Below are 13,747 nucleotides of genomic sequence, written 5' to 3'. Positions count from 1 at the left end.
TAATTTTTGATGGAAAACTTGCATCTGAACCCAGCCCCTTAAAGCTTCAAGATACATACCAGATAATGCCATTATGGGCTTTTTGGATAATGAACTGTTTGCCACCACAACTGGGGCAGAAACATCTTGACCCAGAAAACCTTTAGAGGATATGCAGAGACCACAAGTGGAGAAAAGATGCTTACAATCTGCACTCTAGGCTTCTTACTCTAGTAATGACAAGTGTTCAACTTCAGCCGCATCAATAATAGACATGTGCACCCTGAAATATTTTGTTTCGGAATTTCGTTTTCGTCCGAAAAATAAATTTATTTAGTTACTCCTGAAATTCGTTTTTATTCATTTAGTTTTTCGTTAAAAATTGCATTCGTCCGAAAATCCAAATTAAGGTCGAATCTGTCATTGAAGGCTTATGGTGTCTGTCGAATGTTCAAAGAAGATTCGACGGAGCAGCTAAACTGTACGACGCCGTATAGTTTACCTGCTCCGTCGAATCTTAGAACTTTCAACAGACACCATAAGCCAAAGTACGTGTGTACTTAGTTCTAGCTATTTTACTGCTCCTCCTCTTTGGTTACAATCAGCCAATAACATTCATCATCATTATTTTTATTTATCTTTTCTCCCCTACGTCAAATCTTTTCTCCCCTACGTCAAATCTTTTCTCCCCTACATTGAATCTTTTCTCCCCTACGTCGAATCTTTTCTCTCTATGTCGAATCTTTTCTCTCTATGTAGAATAATCTTGGACTAATAGAGTTAAGGTTAGGCACATTCGACCACAGGTTTGATGGACACAGATTGTTATTGTCATCATCATGTCAAATCTCCTATCTATATCGAACTGTTGTAGCAACAAAAACGAAAATAAAGCATTTGTTTATGTCGGATCTTTAGTTTTTCGGATCCTGCACTATCGTTATCGTTTGTTAAAACGATAACGAAAATACCTGAAATTTGGATGAAAATGCAATCGGACGAAAACGAATGCACATGTCTAATCACTAATGCTATTGACCTGGACTACCTAGAGCCTGCTCTGGTTTCCTACCTGGCTCCTTTGATTCTTCAACACTCATGGTAAATTTATCTACCTTAAAGAAAAATGGCCAGCAGGGGCAAAGCCTCGAGCTGAACATAAAGTATCAGCTTATCCTCTCTGTTCTTCCTTGCCAGCAGTTGGCCTGCTCTCTGCTGAGGCAGGCTTTATGCAGTTGGTAGCAACAGTATTGGAATGCAGCTTGAGGTATTCTCAATAACTTGGATATGGTAACTTCACCCAGGCCCACAGCAGCTATGAATAGTGGGCAGGAGTACTTCTGTCTACCCCTTTAAAGTGGATGTAAACCCAATTCATGAAATTTTACCTAGGCACATATATCTGTAGTGTTTACTTATCTCTCTCCAAAGCTCTAAGTCCTGTGTCTTTCTGCTGTTTTGTTCATCATGATAACTTCTGAAAAGCTCTTTGACATGGGAGATAAAACCAGCCTGAAATTTGTGTTGGGGTGGGTGATATAAATAGATTAGAAGAGAGCTTGCCTTGTCACAGCTCTGCACATTCATTCCTGCCTCTGCCTATGTGGAGTGGGGGTGTGTGCCTTTCCTCCAATCAGCTGTCACACAGTGCATGCCAAGACTACACTCCTACTGCTGAATGAGGAAGTAAAAATTCTAACATGATGTTAGAATTCTAAAGAATATACAAAACTGAAGACAGCAGATATACATTTAAAACTTATGTAGCGAGATTTGTTTCGTCTCTGTGTATCGTCTAGAACTGTCCACTTCACTGGGTATAGGAGAGGGTTTACATCTACTTTAAGGCAATCTTGATGCACTCTTTAGCTTGTAAAGGCAACTGCATCCAGGCTCACATCAATCCTTTGCGGCTATAAATAGTGGGGTAGAAGAGCTTCTGCCACCCTTTTTAAGGCAATATTGACACATTATTTACTTTGTAAATGCAACTTCACCCAGGATTCACAGCAATTCCTTGCGGCTAAGCTTAATGGGCCAGAGAGCTTCTGTCTGCCTTTTTAAGGTGGTCCTGACACAGTCTTCAGGCCATAGTGTTAGCGTTGCAGTATGGAAGAGGATTTTCTCTACCTTGGACTGGGTTTCTGGTTCTCACGCATATCCCTGTCAGTGGGACAGGCTGGGCTTCAAGAGAGAGGTCAGTTAGCACCTGAATGCACTCTTTTAGCAGCAAAATACCTATCTGGTCTGATGACCCCTACCTATAGGAACCATGTGGATCTTTGTTATGCAGAGAGCTCATAGCGCAGGGCAGCTGGAACACTGACATTTAGTCAGGTATAATAATAATGCCACACTGAGACATGAGTAAGGACATATCTATTCGCTTGGCAGCAGGAAATCCCTTGATGCAGGGTTTGTGCTATGGGCGTGCTGGCATGCAGTCCTATCATGTGAATGCCCTATCTGGAAGCCGCTGGGTCTTTAACCCCCTGTTCCTCAACTCTTCTGCCTGCCTCCCACTCCTGGCAACCTTCTGACCTTGCTCACTTCCAAGATGGCTTCCAAGTAGTCTTGCCCAATTCCAAGATGTCCACTGGGGTAGTACTTGCCCAGGCCAAAGATGGCCCCCATGTGTGCTCTATCCACTTCACCTGTTCAGCATAATGCATCATTCCCTTGAATGTAGACTTAGTGCATGGTGCAGCTGCAGCCCATCCGTGAGGAGATGTAACACACAACTTATGAGGCCATTCACAGGTAAATTCCAAAAAATGAGAAAACATACTTATCTTGGAAATGTGGTGTCACAGTTCAATTGATCCACTCACTTCTGGGAGGCAGGCTCCAGACACGGAGAACTCTTCTAAGGATCATAACACTGGCTGCACTGCTGTATGTGGGGCTAGTTAGCACCCGCTTTTTCACCCAAAAAAATCCATAGAAGGGGCGCTCTGCCCTACCAGAGCATTTAGCGTCCCAAGGTCAGGGACTGCACTACAGCACAGGCGGAACCTCTGCAGAAAACCACCAAACATGGCAGATAAGGGTTTCTTCTTCATACTGGCTATGAGTTCCATGAGGGCAAAAAAGGGAATGGGCTGTTGTGTGGGTGTTAACTTTTTATAGGTATCACTGGTCCTGTGGGCAGAAATAAGTGGGGCTACTATCACATGTATGCTGCCATGGAGGCATTAGGAAAAAGTTTTGCCAATAATTAATGGACAGCTTCACTTTTTATAGCCCTCTAGATCCTCCCTTAATGTACCCAGTGGTGTTAGCTTATTTTCACCCCCATAATCCAAAGGAGGACTGTGTCCATCATGAGTGTGGATCCATCTATATGAATGAATGACTCAACCAGAATTTTCTAATAAAAAAAAAGCTGCACAGGGCGGATCAAGCAGAAACATATGGCACAAGACTCTAAGTATTTAACATTACTGGGTGCATTGAAGTGGTAGGGAAGTTGAAAGGTCAACTTCACTATTACATAGTTACATAGTTAGTCTGGTTGAAAAAAGACACAGGTCCATCTAGTTCAACCAATAAAAAATCCCATATACACAATCCTATACCCACAGTTGATCCAGAGGAAGGCAAAAAACCCCAGCAAAGCATGATCCAATTTGTTTCAGCAGGGGAAAAAAATCCTTCCTGATCCTGATACCTGATAGGCAATCGGATATTCCATGGCTCAACTTTATCTATAAATGTTAGTATCCAGTTATATTATGTACATTTAGGAAAGAATCCAGGCCTTTTTAAAACAATCTACTGAGCTGGGCAGAACCAGCTCTTGAGGGAGTCTATTCCACATTTTGGAAGTTTTTACTGGGAAGAAACCTTTGCGTATTTGGTGATTTAATCTCTTATCCTCTAGATGTAAAGAGTGACCCCTTGTCCTCTGTGATAACCCTAAAGTGAATAACTCAACACCAAGTTCACTATATGGACCTGTAAGAGAAGTCCGGCTAACAGACGTGCATCTGCGCACAAGCATGAGCACACCAGTGTGTGTACAAAGACGGACTTATTTTGGAGCACACAGGTACGCGCCATGTGCACGTATGGGCACCAAGTAAGTCTATTTACACTGAACACTGACACATGAACAATGCTGAGTGGTCTTTCAGCTAGTGCTTGTTTACCTGATCTGTTCCAACTTCCTGTGTCTTGACCCGGCTTCACCTGAAACTTCTCCTTGACCTCCGCCTGCCTACCTGATCCCGGCTTGTGTTTGACTCTGCTTCTGCTTGATGTTCCTGTACCTTGCTGCCCGTCTGTGTACCAAACCCGGCCTGTGTCCCATCTCTGCCTCTCATCTCGGTACCTGCTCTGTCCGGTTGTTGATGACCTCCTGGCTTATGTCCCAGCTACGCCTCCATCTGCTGACCCAGGGATACAGAGCTCAGGTTCTCAGAGCCTGACCAGCGCTCTTCAGCCTCCTGGTTCCTGCCAAGGTCCAGCCAGCACCATCCACTACATCGGCCCTCGTGCCACTCTGTGTCCTTCAATCCCTGTCATCACTACCAGGGGTGTCGGACAGGAGGTGCAAGAGAAGCCCCCTCTCCAGCTCATTTTCCACCAGATACGTGACAGGACCACTTATGTATTTATACATGTTGATCAAATCCCTCCTCAATCTCCTCTTCTCAAGATAGAATAAATTATATTCCTCTAATCTTTCCTCATAACTGAGCTCCTCCATGCCTCTTATCAGTTTGGTTGCTCTTTTCTGCACTTTCTCCAGTTCCCTAATATCCTTTTTGTGAACTTGAGCCCAATACAGAACTGCAAATTCCAGATAAGGTATTACTTATGATTTGTAAAGGAGTAAAATTATCTATCTCTCTCTCTCTCTGGATATGAACGCCCGTTCCTTCGGAACGTTGAACAGCGTGGTGACGTCAGCACGTCGCTTCCACTGATGCGTTTCATCATAAGTCTGACATCGTCCTCCAGCTGGTAAGTGTGCACTTTATGTAGTGGCGGATACAATTTGCATGTTGGTGTGAATTTGTCATCTGCACGGGGAGGACTCCAAACGCTTGGTGTTTGTCTATTGCTTATTAGGAATACTTCTAAGGACATATTTGTTCATGGTGCTGACTTATTTCTTGGGACTCAACAACCCTTAATGTTGACTCACATATTGTCACATTTTTCACTATTGTCACAATTTGTCATTTGTCAACCTATTTGTTTTGTTTCTAGAGCACAGCTCTCATATTTTATTGTCTATTTTTGTGTCTATCTCACCATAGAGCTGCTGCAATTTTTAGGGTTTTTAGGACACAGCTCAATTTTTTTAGTCTACACATCATAAAATACTTACCTTAGAATGAAGCCCTCCAGCGGCATGCTATCACCACTGACAGGGCTTTCATCTTCCCCAGGTCTTCCTTCCAGGTTTGCAGGCTCTGGCTGTATGAGTGGCCAGAGCCACGATGATGTCACTCTCACTCATGCGCGTGGGTGCCCTTGGCACTTAAGGTCCGGCAGATGAATAATGTGCTTAATCTGTACAGGCATTTATGATAGATTATTATCTCTCTTACTGTGCCTAAGAGGAGTTAGTTGATGCATATATAGCGATTTATCATTATCCCTGGTGGTGGGGTTACCAGCTAGTTGGGCAGAAGTGGGACTCATGAAGGACAAACATGCAGTGAATTTAGCGACTGTCCACAACACCCATGTTACATGTATTCCCCAAGTGAATACTAAATCAGTCTTCTGTTTTCTGGCTCGTTGATATGACTTCTAGCACTGTTCCTTTGGACAACACTTACTGGAGGATTGTGAATATATACCTCTACAATGAAGGGTTAAGGCATTTTGCTTAATCCAAAGGGAATATAAGACTTATTTAACAATAGCTAATAAAGGGCAAAAATAAAATAATGAAAATAAGTAGGAGGAGAAGAAAGGAGAGAAAAAACATATTTTCACCTTGTTTCAATCCCGTTGTTTTTGGTATACACGTTACCCTTGGATTCTTACCATACTTATTTATTATTCTCCTTGTATACTGGGGCACAGCCTTATCACCTCTATCTGCCCTTTATTCAAGTATAGATTTTTATCACGTCTTGGTCCTAACACTAGTATAATTCCCCTCATTTATTAGCTATTCCATGGTATATCTTTACTTATAGTTTACACTATATTATAAACATTTTTTATAGATGGCTACGGTGATGTGGATCACATCAATTTTGCATATCCATGGGGGTTTACTCCTGGGGACTGCTGTTTCCTACTGGTTTTCCACCGTTATGTGTCAAGGTTTTTCCACCTTAGCTCCCGGGGCTGATGACTCTTCCTGGCCGGCCTTCAGCCCTCCACGATTGCACCCAGACTCATTAGCATGTCTGTAAGTAGTACTGGGTAATTATTCCCCTCCTCTTCCTATAGACATATCTATTTTGAAACATAATTTCTACCTTTATTAATTTGAACATTTTTTATAGACACCTACCCTACATCTGCTCCTGAAGGGTGTCAAAAGCCATGAAACGCATCGAGCTATTAGATGCCCCCCTGTGTTTATATTGCAAGATTTTTACCATTTTATTCTCCATGTCTATCTGGATTGTACCAATTCATTCATGTTCATTATTCTGTGGAGACAAGCAACAATGAGTTTGGTTTTAATAATGTCTACAATATGAACTATTATGTTACTATATTATTATATTATTATGTTACTATACAATTTGTATGCAATACATTTTCTTGATTGTCAATTGTTGTTATGCATTATGCCTTCATGGTTATGGTTTATGGTTCCAACTTATTATGTACTTGCCAGACACATATTTGCTGTGCTATCTCCTTGGTTGCATGCTTCACACAAAGTCCCAATCTTTCCTCAGATTTGTTAATTAGGGATGGAAGCACTTGGCTTGTGATGCCCTGTGCTTCATATAAAGTCCCAACCTTTGTTTTTAATTTTCTTCAGTTTACAAAAGAGGCATTTTTAGACTAAAACGCATACTCTTCAGATTGTTCCCCTGACTTTTACTGGAATAAGTTGTAACTGGACCTCTTTGGGCTGGTGTGGAGGTTCAATTTCCATTTTTATTACACCAATTTAAGTCTTCATTACACAGGCCACAAATGTAAGGGGGTCATTCTCCAATGACCACCATTTTAAGGGCCCTTTCTCCTCAACAATGTAAAGCAACATTTCAATTCCCATTGCATGCTTTCCTGACAATTATTATTATTCGTTCCATTACATAATTATTACTGAAATAAATTTTGTTTCAAACAGTAATATAAGAAATATTCACTGTGGGTGTCAAACATACTACATTATTTTCTTGATTATAGTTACAATGTGCTGATTAATATACAATGAGCTGTAAATAAAATTATTTTTAATTGAGCTGAGAACCAAATACATTTTAATGGTTCCTGTATGGTAAAAAGGTTGAGAAAAACTACACAAAGCAGCTTGGAGGAAGGCAAGGTGTGTGAACTTGTCCAATGCTGCCCCTAGAGGGCTCCATATGATTTCACTTCTCATTTGTCTAAAGTAGGAACAATTTTAGTCAACCCATATCTGCATCTTATCTACAAATACTGACCAGGTGTATGCAAATGATGCAACTGATGTGAACAAAGCTCAATATTATTTGGTTATGTAGCAGGATTACCGATCATGCACATTTTTCACATGCAGGCAAAAAAAGCAGTAGAGAATTAAATAAAATAAAGCCCATAATGGATACAGACTATAGGACTCAAAAAGGAGGAACCAATGACTGCAACATGGGATACAGGCATTCAACTCCCCTGCTGAGGACAACATGCTAAAGACTACTGCCCGAGGACAGTGAAGTTCAGATTCCCACCAGGGCAGTAGATATTCTCTGTATTTTATTACAGGATCAATGCTTTGGATTTATTTTTGTAAAAACTCAGCAGGCATCCATATTCAATGTGAGTAAAAATAGATACAGTTGAAACAAATATCACCTCATTGATTACTTTCATTTGTTGCCTGAAATTACTCTTTAAAAAACAGATTTTAATTGTGCAATTGATTGGTAAAAAACAAGTACAATTCCGCAGAGAGGTTTCTAAAGTAGTCCAAGACTGTACATGGAAATCTGTGTCTATTATTTGTTTTTATACAAATGACTTGAATAGGACCTCCAATAGATTCTGAGGCTATTTTCTAATAACATTACGTGTTGTGGTGTGTCTGTGGTGTGGGGAGACATGGAGTATCTGATGGTAAGCACCAGCTTATGGAGCTTGTTCACATATGAGGATCATGGAGGTTAAATTCTACAGTTGAGCCATTCCTTTACCAACCTCCCAACCACTACCCACTTTAGCTGCAGAGCCAGTGGCTGGGGGTGTACATTTGTGGCAGCCACAATGCTTTGCTTCATGGCCGCAGTAGGAACAAAACCCCCTGTATTGCTCTGCCACAGACACTTTCAGAAGATTCTCCTCTGGAGTTCTGTCTTTTCCATAATTTTTACTGAAAGAATTTTGATGTAAAACAGAAGTACATATGTAAAAGTAACAATACCACAGTATAGTCACGACAATATCATAGGTAGAGCATCAAAAAGCTCTGTTTACCGGGCTAAAGACACCTTAATGTCTTATTTAAATCAAGTCGGACAAAAAGTATAATAGTCTAAGAGACTGCACCCAGTATAGCACTAAAAATAGTGTAGGAAGACAGGAGAACAAAGAAAAGAAGAGAGTAAGAAAAGTTTAGAGGAGAAGAAGAGAGAAGCGGATCCCCTCGACCCAGACACCCAGGGCACCACAAGTCACATGGGAGATTGAAGGTATCTGATCCAAGGATTCCAGACCTTTTCAAAACTGGCTTGTTTATCTCGCAGGATACTAGCTAATTTTTTCCTGAAGCATAATCCAAGATATTTTTTGTTTGACCAGCAGAAAATTAACAATTGGAGACGTCCACGCTCACGCTATAGTAATTTTAGCAGCCAGAAAAATGAAAAAGGCCAGTGTTCTGAGATGTCTGGGGATCTTGTCTGAAAGGTTATTAAATAGCACTGTCTTGACATTTTTAGGTATATTAACCCCAGTTACTGAATAGAGGAGATTAAATATCCTAATCCAGAATCTTTAAACTATTGGACAGGACCATCAGACATGAAATATATTTCCCTCCTGCCCACACCCCAATAACAGAGTTAGGAGGCGTTGGGGTAAATTTTGGCTAACCTCGTTGGGACTAAATACCACTGGGTTGACCACCGTGCCCACTCCTTCTCCTGTATTACTTCCCCCAGATCTGCCTCCCAAGCTGTCTAATAAGAAATTTTATGAATTGGGCCTGAAAATAGGAAATACAGTTAATACAGATGCCTCCCTGCATTCCAGGACCCCTCAAACATTTGTTCTCATAAAATGTCCTTGTGCATATATCATAGATATTTCAGTCGTCCCTTATGATATATACAGTGCGCTATTCTATAGAGACCTTTGTTGATCCACCAACTGAAATGTTGAGGATTCTGGCCCAGAGGGAAGTGTAGGTTATCAAAAGGGGGGCACTGGTGTGTGAGGCAATATAAGGGGATAAAGTTTGTTGTTGTCCCAAAGACGCATGGAGTATGATAGTGTAGGACTCAGGATGACTTTGTGTTCTCTAACAGCAAGCCATAAGAGAAGATCGATTTGCTGCAGGATGCTCGCTTGTGTCTCCAATCTGACCCAATCAGGTCTGTAAGAAGTGGAAAATATTTGGTAAAGTTAGACTGAGCGACTTTAAAGTATCATAAGAAGTGAGGAACTATCTGGCCCTATCAGGCCCCCTCGCCACTTAGAAATGTACAAGGTAGAACGAGCAACCCTACAGCCTTCAGAGCTCCAGATAAATTTAAAGATCATCAATTGAAGTTTCTTCAGGTATGTCAATGGTACTGGGATCGGTAGAGAGCAGAAAAAATACTAAATCCTGGGAAGGACAGGTATCTATATTGCCGCTATCCTACCCATTCAAGAAAAAGTATAATTATGCAAATTTGTATGTTCTGTGTCAATGAAGGAGTAGAGAGGAATGTAATTAGCCCGATGTAGCATGGAAATGTCAGAAGCGAGCCTTACACCCAAATAAGGGAGGGAGTGCGTACACCACTTGAAAGAGAAGCATGTCCTGAGGGACTCCAAAGTAGGCAGAGGAAGATTGACATCCAACACTTCCGATTTGGTCTGGTTCCCCCTCAATCCTAGAAATGGTACCAAAGCCAAAAAAGGTGCTGAATAAATTAGTCAGGGTCGTTTGCGGCCCCGTATTGAACAACAGGAAATCATCAGTGAATAAAGCACATTTATGAATCCTACTGCTGCTGGAGATGCCATGAATGTTTGAATTGGATCTAATGGCTATGGCTATCGTCTTGATCACTATAACAAATAAAAGGGCGAGAGGGGGCAGCCTTGTCCAGTGCCCATTCAAATGTGTATTAAGCCCGACTTACAACCATGTACAACAATATTAGCAGAGAAGGGATTTGAGTACAGAGCGCCAAGAAGTGCAAGAAACTTGGGACCAAAGTTCCCCCTCTGTAAAATAGGAAAGAGAAAGGACAATGATAGGGAATCAAAAGCCTTATGCAGGTTCAATGATAGTAACGTTCCCCTTCTATTTCACAGTCCACCTCAATTGGATCATAACAAGGATATGATTTCAATTGCCCTATGTATTTGGTCTGCAGCTTGGCGGCCTGGAAGAAATCCCACCTGCCCTATGTGAATATGTGAATTTAACTTGCTAAGAACCTATATATCTGTTAGCATTGATTTTTGTCAAAAATTTCAAGTCTTTGTTAATTAAGAATATCGAATGATAATTAGCCATGCCGCTAAGGTCCTTGTCTTGTCTGGGTATCAAACATATGTGTACTCTGTTTGAGTCTGCGTCAAGCGGTACATGGTTCCATAAGGCAGTGAAGAAGCTCAATAAATGGGGCGTTAGTAAAGGAGCACAATTTTTATAATAGGACTCTGAAAAACCATCAAGGCTCGGGGTTTTAGATGCATTAGATTGTTTAATTGCTGCCAACACCTCTTCCATAGTGAAATCTCCATCCAATAATTCTCGATGAGACTCCGAGAGCAACGGGAGGCATAAGTCCTTTATAAAGTCATCTATAGCTCCCAGAACCGGGGTTTCAGGCTCTTTGTATAGAGTGGAATAGTAGGAGTGGAAAAGATTCAGTATTTTTTGTAGGTTCTGTGTCAGTGAACCATTAGGATTTGTTGGATTTTTGGGATTGCCGTTCGATGAAGCATTGGGATTGCCATTTCTAAAGAAGGATATGCCGCTCTCCAAGTCCTGCGGATCATAAGGGAAAAACCTCCACCCTCGATAAGAGTCAGGTGCAGACTGTGCACAAGTCTATGGTAGCAAGAAAATCCCGGACTGCTGCACTCTGGAAACGGACATCTTTATTTCGTAAATTTAAAATCCAGCAAAAGTCATCAGATATGATCAGAAGATAGAAATAGCTAACGCGTTTCACATACAAAGATGCTTACTCATAGCTAAAGTGTAAATAAGTGCAATTACAGATAAATAGAACAAGAGGATAAAAAAACCACCAATGAAAAACTGGTAGTGAAACAAGCAATTAAATCAATAAACAATTACCGGTTAAAAGGACACGCTTGTTGAACATCACATGGACCGAACATCCCGACAGTGAGAAACACATGTAAAAATAGATACATTTGTGTTCACATGAACATCCTAGAAACAAATTTATATTGTTTACATAAATTGAAAAGGTCACCTGTAAACAGTAGACCATAATACTGTACTGAATCAATATTCATGTCATAGATAAATAACTAATATGAAGGTAACAATATAGAATATGATGAAAAAACACAGTAGAAAGTACACTGTGTGCTACCTAAGACTCTTTTCTGCTTTATTTGTTATTTGTGGGGGCAAGGGTTGATTGCAAAAGGTCTTTTAGGCCTGGCCAAGAGTCCCTGCATGAGGCTGCATCCTTGGAGAGGTGTACCTAAGGGGGAGGTGACTACAGAGAATCCAGTCACTAATGACCTTGGGTTGTGGAGTGACTGTCAGAGAGAGATGGCTGCTTAAATGCTGCATATGCTTTCACATGTGACTACTGTAGACCATACACTAAATGAGATTGACTATGCAATGTCAAGTGACTCCTGGAATGTATGTCGATGTGATGTGACTGTTATGCTATTCCCTGAATTCCATCAGTAAAGTACAGCAAATCTACTGATACTGTATGTGTGGACATTGCATCCTTGGGATGTAAAGGTCAATGGCCATGAATGTCTTGTGGAGGCCTCTGGCACAGAATGGGCACAATATGGCAGAGGGTCCAGCCTCAGCAGAAGGAATAGTGTTCTAGCAAATGGACAGAGGTGGGACAGTGGCGCAAAGCCCTTCTTACAAACATATTCCTTCTGCTGTTCTCAACATCACTACAGGACACAGTTATGAAATGAAGTTCATTGGGAGGAAACCGTGAGCACAGCAGGGACATGGGAGATTGACATTTAAGGTAGAGGCAGTTTTCCAGGAAAATTCAGTGAATGATTCCTCAAAAGCAAAGCGGCGTTCAGCAATGCGGGCAGCAAGATAAATGAGTAGATACATTTTTTGCAGGTCATGTATATCTTATCAGTGAAATTTATTTTTGTGATATGGACACTTTAAATTAACTTTACTAACATGGTTCTTAGTAAAAAGTGAACTAAATCTTGTTACCTCCTGATTATGCCAGAAGTTGTAGCCAAATAGGAAACTGAGGAAGGATATCTTCTGAAATAATCTTTGTCAGCACAAGATAGGAAATGTCATTGTTGCTGATCAAATGTGTCCCTGGACAACTGGCAAACATATGGGCATTTAAGAGAATACTCTATAGAAGGACACCCGCCTTTTGATCTTCTAGTAGGCCAGATATTTCTTTGTCTGTTGTGTAAGCTAATATATTTATCCAGTGACCAAAATAGGAAAGAGGAAACACACATCAGTGTAATGTAAGTACCACCTGGCTGCAGCCACCTGCGATGCTTACTAAAGAATGATTGTTTCAGTTTCACTTCAGCAGAGATGCAGTATGTTACTATTTATTTGCCTTGTAACCAAGAATGTTCAAAATAATACACAGATGTTATATTCTGGAATGAACACTTATAAAACTGTAACCTTTTTAAACATCACCTCACTGGCATGAAGAAATATTTGATGCCATGAAAAATTAACACTGTGAAAATTAAAGTGGATCCCCAGCCAGAACTTTTTTTTTATTTTTAATGTAGCACTTCTTCTCTTGGTGTGATGCAGGGTGGCCCCTGAAGTAGTGTGGCAGGCTACAAATTCAATCGCAAGGTCTGGTATTTAGTATATTGCGGGAAGGAAAATAAAATAAACGCCAGTCACCTTAGTCTTTTTACCTTTTATTACTGAACTAAATTTTAGGAGACAGAGTTTAGGGATGTAGGATACACAAAAAAGCCACAAAAACAGGACAGGTATTTGGGTAGTAATAGGCCCTTTTTACCGCTTGCCGACCAGCCGCCATCATTATACTGTGGCAGGTTGGCACACGGCTGCGAGGATCGCCGTAGGTGTACGTCGGCCGCTTTGAAAATGATAGGGGGCTCGCAGGTGAAGGTCACCTGCGTTCACTCCATAAAGAGCCAGAATGGAGATCTGTGTATGTAAACAAACAGATCCCCGTTCTGACAGGGGGGTAGAGAGAGATCT

This window comes from Aquarana catesbeiana, linkage group LG04 (genome assembly GCF_042186555.1).
Source record: "Aquarana catesbeiana isolate 2022-GZ linkage group LG04, ASM4218655v1, whole genome shotgun sequence".
NCBI classification, from domain to species: Eukaryota; Metazoa; Chordata; class Amphibia; order Anura; family Ranidae; genus Aquarana; species Aquarana catesbeiana.
This window is presented reverse-complemented; position numbering follows the sequence as displayed.